Source organism: Arachis ipaensis, chromosome B01 (genome assembly GCF_000816755.2).
Source record: "Arachis ipaensis cultivar K30076 chromosome B01, Araip1.1, whole genome shotgun sequence".
Taxonomy (NCBI): Eukaryota; Viridiplantae; Streptophyta; class Magnoliopsida; order Fabales; family Fabaceae; genus Arachis; species Arachis ipaensis.
The window spans coordinates 116,007,436-116,017,635 of NC_029785.2; the positions used below are offsets into that span (position 1 = coordinate 116,007,436).

The window sequence follows — 10,200 nt, forward strand, 5'->3', positions numbered from 1 at the left end:
AAAATTACTGGGAGTTTTAAGTCCCAGGTCGTCTCCCAACGAGTTGCAGAAAAGTGTGCTATCTTATTAATCAGATGTTCAAAGAAGTTGAGTTGGGTAAATTGGAATTTAAATTGAGGAACTTTAGTTAATATGAATAAAAGCCTTGACTGGGAGTTGATTGGTTGGAATTTCTACTATTGATGGAGTGATTGTAAGATTAATTTATAATTAATGGTTGTTCTGTTTGGTTATCCTTTACTAAGTAAGGGAAAGTCAAACAAGTTGGAATGTCTGATCTGTTCACAAGTTGCAACCCACTTAGTTCAAAGGGATTGGCGTTGGTGACAGGATAGCAATCCAACATTTAACCCAATTACAAATTTTTCCTTCAATCCTTCCAACTCAAAGGTTCCTTTTTAATCAACTCCCCATCAAGTAAGGAAACTACTCACGCATTGTAAATAATAAATCCATAGCACATGAAAGGGAATTAAAAGAAGACATGATTATTGGAATTGAAATTGAATTAAAAAGAAATAATTCTTGCATTAAATAATCATAAAAGTATCTGAATGACAAAATTGAACAAAGCAAAGAACATGGGAGAATAAAACCAAGTTGAGAAAATGAACTAGAATGACGAAGTCTTGATAAGGAAATAACTCTTCTCAATGTTCCAATGCTAAGATCAATTGAAAATTAAAATTCTAAAAACTTAGAGAGAAAAACCTAAGAGAGTAAAACTAGATCTAAAACTGTTTCTGAATGAATGTGTTTTGTTTCTGCATATTCTCCGACTCTAGTCTGCTGTTCCGGGCCAAAAATTGGGTCGAATTAAGGTCCAAAATTGCCCCCAACGAATTCTGCAGATTATGCAGATCGCACATGTCACGCGATCGCGTCATCCATGCGGACTTCCATTTTTGCTAGCTTCCTTTCCAATCTCCAACTCATTCATGCCCTATAAAGTCTGAAACACTTAACACACAGATCACGACATCGAATGGAATAAAGGAGAATTAAAAATAAATAATTAAAGTCTCTAGGAAGTAGTTTTCAAACATGTAATAAATTAAGGAAGAAAATCTAAATGCATGCTAATTTAATGAATAAGTGGGTAAGGATCATGATAAAACCACACAATTAAATACAATATAAACCATAAAATAGTGGTTTATCTAAAAAAAATTGAGAAAATGATCTTATTAAATAACTTCAATAAAAAAATTTCTAAATTTATTAATTTACTACAAGTGCTAATAATAATATTAATTCAAATAATGACACTAATAATAATACAATTTAAATACAAAATTCTATATTATTTTCGATTAATCGTATTATTTCCGATTAATAGTAACATCATAATAGAACTGCTAATAATAATATTAATCCAAATAATTACACTAATGATAATACAATTTAAATACATTATTCTAAATTAACAAAAATACTAAACTTACATAATTAGGTTGTCCCAAATAATTAACAACGTGATCTTCCGGAGACGTATAATCATGTACCATTTTTTCTATTAACATACTAGTTAATCTCATTCTCACATAAAATATCACCCTCTTCCCTCTCAATAACTATCAAAACCCTCCTTTCAAAACCCTCTCAACCCTCTCACCAAACCCTACATGAATTAAAGAAAATCCCACAGTGAATGAATACTCCCACCCCCTTTTAAAGCCTTCAACAAATCCCTTTCTTGGCCTTCTCGGAGCATGATGTCGCGTGCATGGAAACCATGCTGCCAATTGGTCAACATGCAGAGTGTGTGTTGTCCAGGAAAGCGACACGTGGTTGCGATGCTGGTTCGGATTCTCTGCTACTACAACACGCACATGCTTGAAACGTGGTGGTAAATCTCTGCGAAAGCGATGTGGAAAACAAGCAAGAAATTCCTGCACCTTCAACATGCAAGGCGCGTGGTGCATTGAGGCTCGGCAAAGTGCCGAATCTCTTCATATTTCTGCTTGGAATCTCTCCAAAAGCTGAAGCAATTTTATGAAAAATTAACACGTTAAATACGTGTTAAAACTGTATTTCTGACACTTCACACTTTTGCAAAGTACCTCAAATACTAATATTAAACAAAATCACCCATTTCTTTTCCATATATAAAATAATTTCTGCACTCATTACATCAATCTGACCAAAACCACTAATAACAGGAAAAATTAAGAGAGGGACTCCCAAAAGTTTCTAAATAGATAATTACTTCATAAAAGAATCTAAAAAAAGGAAATAAGAAGAAAATAAAGAGTAAGAAACTTCTAGTTTACTAAGAGCATCTTCAACGGACAAATATTTGGAGCCCTCCTACTGTGTTGTCAGAGAGAAAAGAGAGATGGGACGTTGAAGAGGAACTCACTTAAGTTCTTTCACGCAATTCAAAACGAGGGAGTCCCTCTGAATGGGACTCCCATTAACCAATACACAATTGCCAAATGGCAAGTAAAATAAAAAATAAATAATTATATAATTATATTAATTAATTAAATAATTATATTATATAATTAAATAATAATTAAATTTAATAATAATTATAATGACTAATTATTTTAAATATTGATATTTTTATTTAATTAATAATTTATATTAATTAATTAACTAATAATTAATTAAGTAATTAAATTATAATTAATTTATTAATAATTAAATAATTAAATTTTTATTTAATTAATAATTTATATTAATTATTTATATNGATGACAATAGGGACTAAAGTTAGTTCCTTCTAATAGAAAAAATAGAGATATTTTGAGTTCTTATTTACTGTTTATGAGGTAAAAAGTTGATGTAAAGTTATTTTTTATGACAAAGAAGCCATAAACAAAAACTGGGATGAGTTCCTACTGGAGATGGTCTAAGCTTGGTTGCGATATGGAGATGAAATCTCTAAAACTCTTCTTCAAACTTCATAGCCCGAGGCAAAACTTTCCCAGGCTCCCTGTGTTGCTGTTCGAAGACCCATATGTTATGAGTTAACCAGATCTGCCAAATCAAGTATGCAATTTGAGCCATTCTTGTCTTGAAATGTGGTTTGAATTTCTCCTCTCCATTAATTGGAATCACCAGTCCCATGCTTTCACTCCCTGATCTCTAGGAATTGCGTTTGTAAAGGGAGAATTGAACCAGATGCCACTAATTTCTGGGCATAGAATGACCGCGTAGACAGGAGTCTCCAGCACCGCCATACATCGTGGGCAGAGATAACTGACTTGAGGTATTCTCCCATGGAGTCTGGATTTGATTACTATTCCTTCATGCACCAGTTTTCATATGAAAATCCTGATTTTTGGTTGAATTCTTAGGTTCAAAATATTTCTCCACAATTCTGCCACTCCATACCTTGGATGTAGGTTTTTCTGATGAAGATGAAAGAAATGGTATGCAATTACATATCCTGAGATAACCGTATAAGCTCCTTCTATGTTGTTGTATCAAAAATTGATTCTTCTTCTCTTTTGATATATACTTGTTCAATCTGTAAGGCTATTTCTGGGGGAAAGACACTTTGGAGCAACTGCTGAGTCCACTCCCCTGTTTCTGTTATTAATTGACACACCCAGTTAGTGTTTCATCCCTACACTCATTAGTTGCTATTCTTAATGGTGGTTGTTCCCTAAATCAGGGATTCTCCTTGATTCTGACTAGGCTTTGATTAGTGATATTCTATTTTACTCCCTTCTCTAAAACTTTTCTTCCCTCTAAAAGGCTTTGCCAAGTCCAAGAGGGTCTAGTTCTAGTTTTCGCATTCAAAAAGGTGTACCTAAAGTATTTGTTTTTGAATACTTTGTAAAAAAGAGAGTTAGGATTATTCATAAGATGCTACCCCTGTTTTGCTAGCATTGCCATGTTGAACGCCTTCAAATTCTTAAACTCTAAACCCCCGAACTCCTTCTCTTTAGTCATAGTATCCTAACTTATCCATTGCATTCTCCTTTCATTTTGTAAGGAAGCTTAAAGCATCCTAGGGTGTAAATTGGTATAACTGAACCAACTGCTTTGATTAGAACTTCACGCCCGCTTACTGATAAAAAGGATTTCTTCGAGTACGCCAGCTTTTTAGACACTTTCTCCTTAATATAAGAAAAAGTAGCCTTCTTCGAATGATTAACTGTTGACGGGAGTCCCAGATATTTATCTTGCGCTTTGACATTAGGAAATCCAATGTAATCGACTAGTGTTGTTTTGATGGCTTAAGGCATGTTTTTACTGAAAAACACTACTGATTTGAAGAAATTCACTTGCTAACCACTTATTCTACCAAATAACTATAATCATAGTTGTCAGAAACAGACTGAACTAGTCGGTCAGATCGAAAAATGGGTAAACCGCTCACATGGCCAATCTGGTTAAGGAATCTAATCGAAAAAGGAAAAGAATTGGTGAAAATTGGTTTGGACTGGCCAGTTTTGATAAAACCGGTGAACCAATAGTTTTGAATAACTGTCCAGTTCGAAACAATTTTTTCCGCCGCCGACCACGTCTTCATCTTGCCGGCCCTGGTGTGTCTCCATCACTGCATCGTCACATTAGTGGCTCTCTTGCACTGCGCCGTTGCGTCCCTTACAATGCGTCATCGCGTCTCGTTGCTCCTGTGTAGCTCTTGTCGTCGTCGTCGAGTCCTCATCAGAGTCTGATTTTCTGTCATCGAACAGGTTGGTTTTCTCTCTTCTCTGCATTCTTGAAACTCACTCTCACCCCCGTGCCTCACTCACTGTTCACAACCGATCACAATGGCAGGCAACGGTGGTTCGTCCCCTCGCTGGCTCATCGTCACCCTTGGCTCCTCTGTCTCGTCCCAACGCAGCCAGTCTTAGTTTGCCTCTGCTTGTGCTTCCTCTGTCTTGGCCCCTCTGCTTATGCTTCCTCCTTATTCCTCCCTTGTTATCTTCTTGCTTATTTTTCTTCTGTAGTGTGGGTGAGTTCACTGAGTTATTTTTTACTTTTTCAATTTTTTTTTATAAATTTTTTATAATGAACATTTTCAATTTTTTAGATTCATTTAATCATTCATTTGGTGTTTCAATATTGAATTCACATTTGTATGTAAAATAGATTGATTTAATTTGTAATATGCTTTGATAAATTGTATTTGTATGTAAAACTAATTGATTTAATTTGTTATTCTTCTTGTTCTTTTTCTTTTCTTGAGGCTTGGATACTAAAGTTTTGAGAGAGATAATAGAGCAAAAGCATAGTGTGGTTTTGTTTTGGTTTTTTATTCGGTTATTATGTGTTGTGTGTTGTTGCTTAGTTTAATTTGGTCTTGTTTGTTATAGATGTAGTGCCATTTTATAAGGTGTTTGTTTATTATGGTTGATGAGTATTTGATAAGGAAGCATTGGATAGGAGCTTGGTGTGTCGGTTATACTGTTATAGTGTTATTGTTTGTCAAATATGAAGGTTCTATGGACTATTTTATATTTTTTATTAGGAGACCGGTTCTACCAGTTCAACTTGTGACTCACCGATTGAACGAATAAACTAGTAAACCAGTAACTTGACTGGTTTGATCACTAGTTCAGTTCTGACAAATATGACTGTAATATAGAGGATAGATTTGAGCAATTGTTCTGGGTGGCTCTACAAAATAGTATAGAGTAATCTGCAAAGAGCAAGTGATTGATAGTTGCACATCTATTGTTCAGCCGTAGCCCCTAAAAAAGGTTATTCTGTTCTCCTTTGTGGAGTAGAAAGGATAGTCCGTCTGCACATAAAAGAAAATGATATAGAGAGAGCAGGTCCCCTTGTCTAAGATTCCTACTTGGTTAAACAAACCGGTTGGTGTACAATCCACAATAACAGAAGAAGATAAAGTAGACATGCAGGCCTTCATCCATCCAATCCACCTAGAGCAAAACTCCAATTTCTCCATCATAAACTACATAAAACTCTACTCCACCATATTATAGGCGTTACTCATATCAATTTTTAGTGCCATATCATTGTCCCCATATGTTTTGCTTTTTAAAAATGCATACACTCATGGGCGATAATTATGTTATCACTAATGAGTCTTTCCTTTATAAATGCACTTTGATTTTCACGAATTAACATATTCATAAAGGGTTGTAGACGGTGAACAAGTACCTTTGATATGATTTTGTAGAATACCATACTGAGACTGATTGGTCAAATCTGGTTCATCGTGGTGGCATTTGACACCTTAGGGATTAGACAAATTTGTATATAATTAAAGCCCTTTAGAATGTAGCTGCCTCCGAAAAAACATTTAACTGCTCTGCAAACATGCCCTTTGATACAATTCCAATAGTATTGATAGAATTTTACACTAAAATAATCCTCACCTGGGGATGCCCTTGCATTAATTGAAAAAATAGCCATCTTGATCTCCTCTTCAGTGACCGGTTGAGTAAGAATTTTGTTCATCCCACGTGTTCATTTGCGTTGCAATTCATCCATATATGGAGCAGGATCTTCTAGGTTGCTGGTTGTGAATAATTCATTAAAATATCTTTGTGCCATCTCGCCAATATTCTTCCAGGACATACAGTAGTTCCCAGTCTTATCCTCTAATTTTCAGATTTTATTCCTCATATTTCTTGATTGGCATTTANNTCGCAAGTTTTTCCTCCAAAATCTTTTCTCATTGCCATAGGCAGTCGCAAGCTCTTCTTCCAGTGATATGATCATGGTTTTGTCAGCCGTTAATGGGTTAGCTATGGCAACAGCTAACGCGGTCTCCGGCTCCCTAATTCGCCTTCTAGAATGGATTGAACCTGTTACTTAACACTTCACTATCTCTTGTCTACACTTTTTTAGTTTCTGAAATAATTGAAACATTGGTAAACCCGAGAAAGTTGATTACCATGTCTCAACTACTATACTATCTACCTCTTCATTCCCACACCAGCTCTCGTGAAATCTGAACCACCGTTTACGTTTAATTGCCTCCGGATTAGAGCATAAAAAGAAAATATTTATGGTCCAAACCTCTATCTTCAAGGTGATATTTCACTGTCGCTGGGTACTCCTCTCTTAGTTTTTGAGAGAGGATCCCTCGGTCTAATCTTTCTTGTATAGACATTTCCTGACAGCTCCAATTCCACTAAGTATACGCATCACACACATAACCCATATCCACCAATTAACCTCTGTTAATAAAGTTTTGAAAACCTTCAATTGATTGAGGAGATTTCTCTCTGCCATTCTATTTCTCCAAATTCAATAGTATAGCATTAAAATCTCTGATGATCAAGTATCTCTCCCCTATTGAACCCAACAGCTCTAACATCTCATACTGAGTGTTCTGAATGGCTTTAAAATTGTGTAAATGAACACAAATAACCTCCCAGAGCAATCAACGTTCTTGATCTTCTATTGTAAAAAGAATGTAATACTGTCCTCCTTTAAATATCTCCACCTTCACACTTTCCTTCCACGCTAGTGCTAGTCCTCCTGATGTACCTATTGGTTCCACTGAATAAAATTCTTCAAATCCAAAATCCTTCAACTGTCTCTCCACATAAGAGGGTTGTTGTTTGATTTCACAAAGGAATAGCACCTCTGGGGAATGAGATTTTTGTATCCCTTTGATGTTGTGAACTATTAGGAATTTTTCTAAAGCCCGACAGTTCCACGAGAGCATCTTCATGGCAATTGGGGTACTGCCTGTGGGATGGCACCTTGTAGCCCGTCATCAATAGTCATCGTATATGAATGAGATCTTTCTTGCTCTACTTCTTCCTCTAGTTATCCAAAACTTCTTTTAATCCACGATTAGATTAATGCTTCCCCTCATCTCCTTACTCCTTGCTAAGTGTTTAACCTTTTGCTTTTTTTTTTCCTTTTTCGCCCTTTCTCCATTATTCTCCATTGTGAAAACTCCTACTCCTTCTACATTCAGCCTCCCTCCTCTACCTCCTACCTCCAGTTCATTCTCAATATAAGATATTAATTGCTGGGGTTATGTGTTTGGGATAATTGGGTTAGGTAAGCTTTGATTGAGAGTGGTGTAATTTGTTGTGTGAGACAATCTAAGCTTAGGAGATAGTTGAATGTGGTTGTTGTTTCGATCACTAACTAAGAGGTTTGAGAAGCTTTTTAACAGGCTAACAATTGTTGGTTTTTGGTTTGGTCTATAGGGATTTGGAAGGTTGTGAAAATTTTGGATTGTGGTTTCTTTTTTATCTTCAATTCTCTAACCGATCTAATCTGTCTTCAGGTCTCTACTCCACCTCTCCTCCATTTCTTCATGAGCAATTGATGTCTCTAAATAAGCTGGATAGCTTCTGACCTCATGCCTTATGTGACCATAAAAACAGTAATAAACACCTAATTTTTCCTACTTCAGATGTATTTCAAAGATGAATTTATCTAAATTTGAGACCTTCATGACACGGTCCTCCTTGCCCTTCATACTGAACTCTGTCACATCCAGTATCTCCCTCATTCGTTGCCCAATTCTATTTGCCACTGTTTTTGTTTTACAAAATTCTAGCATGCCCCACATCTAGATCTACATTGAAATCCTAGTATAATCTTCTTCCTCAATTTTCATGTCAAGGTTCCATCTTTTCAAATGTGACATGAACTGTTTAAACAACTATGGTGATTTCCGTTCCACTGTAATCAATTCCGATTCCTTAGCAAAGAAGAATTGGAAGATGTTTCCACTATGCATCTTAACCCAAAATCCTTCTGGACTATTCCAAATAGCATTGAAAGCTCCTTCCATCGTGCCGCCACTAAATCCTTTGTCCGCCATTAATCTACCAACTAAGCTCTTAGAACACGCCTCCATTCCTTCTTTAACATCCTCCTCCTCTAGTGAAACAATCTCTTCTTCATCCTCTAGCAGGATTGTGTCAACCTGACCTCTTTTATTGCTATAGATAGAGAGATTAGATTGTTAGAGTGAAGAGAGTAGTGAGCTTCTGCAACAATTTTACGTGTTTCACCTATTAATATCTTTAAATTTAAATTAAAAATAATAATAAACTTATAATACCTGATATAGAAGACAATTAATTCATGAGAATAAAACACTAGAGTTTTTCGTTTTAAGTTCAAACAACATTTTTGCTTACTAGCGTAAATGAAACGTTGCATAATCATGCATGCACTCTCTTGTATAGGTTGATCTACTTTTTCGTATTTCGTAATAGGCCTAATGATAAATAAGAGACACTAATTGGGCCCAGCCCTAACGTTTTTGTGGGGCTTAGCATCGTTTAGTAGTCTATGTTATACAAGCATCGTTTAGTAGTCTTGTTTAATAACTGTTTTTGTCCAGAAACAAGAATCAATTAGAAGCTATGATAACCATTGACCAAAAAATAAAAGCTATGATATTCCTTAATCATCTTAATGTATGAAATGTAGCGAGATCAAAATTCACTTCATTCTTTAAATATTTGGTTGGAGGTTTAACCCATCGTGGATGAGAATTAAGCGTATTTTATGTCTAGTCATTTAAATAGGAACAGTTGATTTGTCTTTATGTCGTCTCGTCTTTTATGTTACAAATACTTGTTTTTCAAATAATAATAATAATAATAATAATGATTGATGTGCCTATAAGCCTTAGTCATGGATTGTGAATCTGTGATACTATTTGGTCAGTAGAAAAATTTTATCTTTGACAAAATAATCACCGTAAAAATACTACTATAGAATGTATGTGATATACTTTAAATACCCTTGCTTCAGCTACCCTCTCTCAGTCAAAGAACATTCCAAATGTGGCTTTAATTTTGCGCACTTAAATGCAAAGCTACCACCAATTCACCAACATTTGTTTCCCTCAACCTAGTAATGTTGCAGGGAGGAAAGAAAAAAAAATATTACATAGTGTAATATATAAAAAAATATAATCATTCTGAATTTGATTAGTTTAAATCTATTAATTTTTATATTTTGTATATTTATGTTATTTTATTTATAAAAAATAAATAATTTTAATTGTAAATTTCAAAGTATATATATTATAAATTTTACTATATAAATATTATTCTAGTAAAAATAAAAATAATAAAAGTTCATAAAAAAATAATAAAATCAATTTAAAAAATAAGAGATTAAGTTGGTTTATATATATATATATATACATATATACTTTTTAATCACATTTACAATATTATAAAAATTTTATAAAAAAAACATAAATATATAAAATATAAAAATTAATTAATAGTATTATTAATTTATTAAAGAATCTCTGAATTCATCACTTTTAGA

General features: G+C 34.3%; 2 long non-coding RNA genes across 4 annotated transcripts in view; both read left to right on the forward strand.

Annotated features, from left to right (window-relative positions):
* Positions 727–10,200, forward strand: part of LOC110272084 — a 24,819-nt gene continuing 15,345 nt past the window's right edge. The window contains exons 1-2 of the long non-coding RNA XR_002363005.1: positions 727–739; positions 6,208–6,210. This is a non-coding gene — a long non-coding RNA (uncharacterized LOC110272084). The remainder of the gene's footprint in view (positions 740–6,207; positions 6,211–10,200) is intronic.
* Positions 2,793–5,136, forward strand: LOC107634243. 3 transcript variants are annotated; one of them, XR_001618814.2, is made up of 4 exons: positions 2,793–3,217; positions 3,306–3,380; positions 3,486–4,655; positions 4,741–5,136. It is a non-coding gene; the product is annotated as an uncharacterized LOC107634243 (long non-coding RNA). The 3 variants fall into 3 exon arrangements; XR_001618811.2 differs by having other exon boundaries at positions 2,797–2,997; positions 3,098–3,217; positions 3,306–4,655; XR_001618810.2 differs by having other exon boundaries at positions 2,794–3,217; positions 3,306–4,655.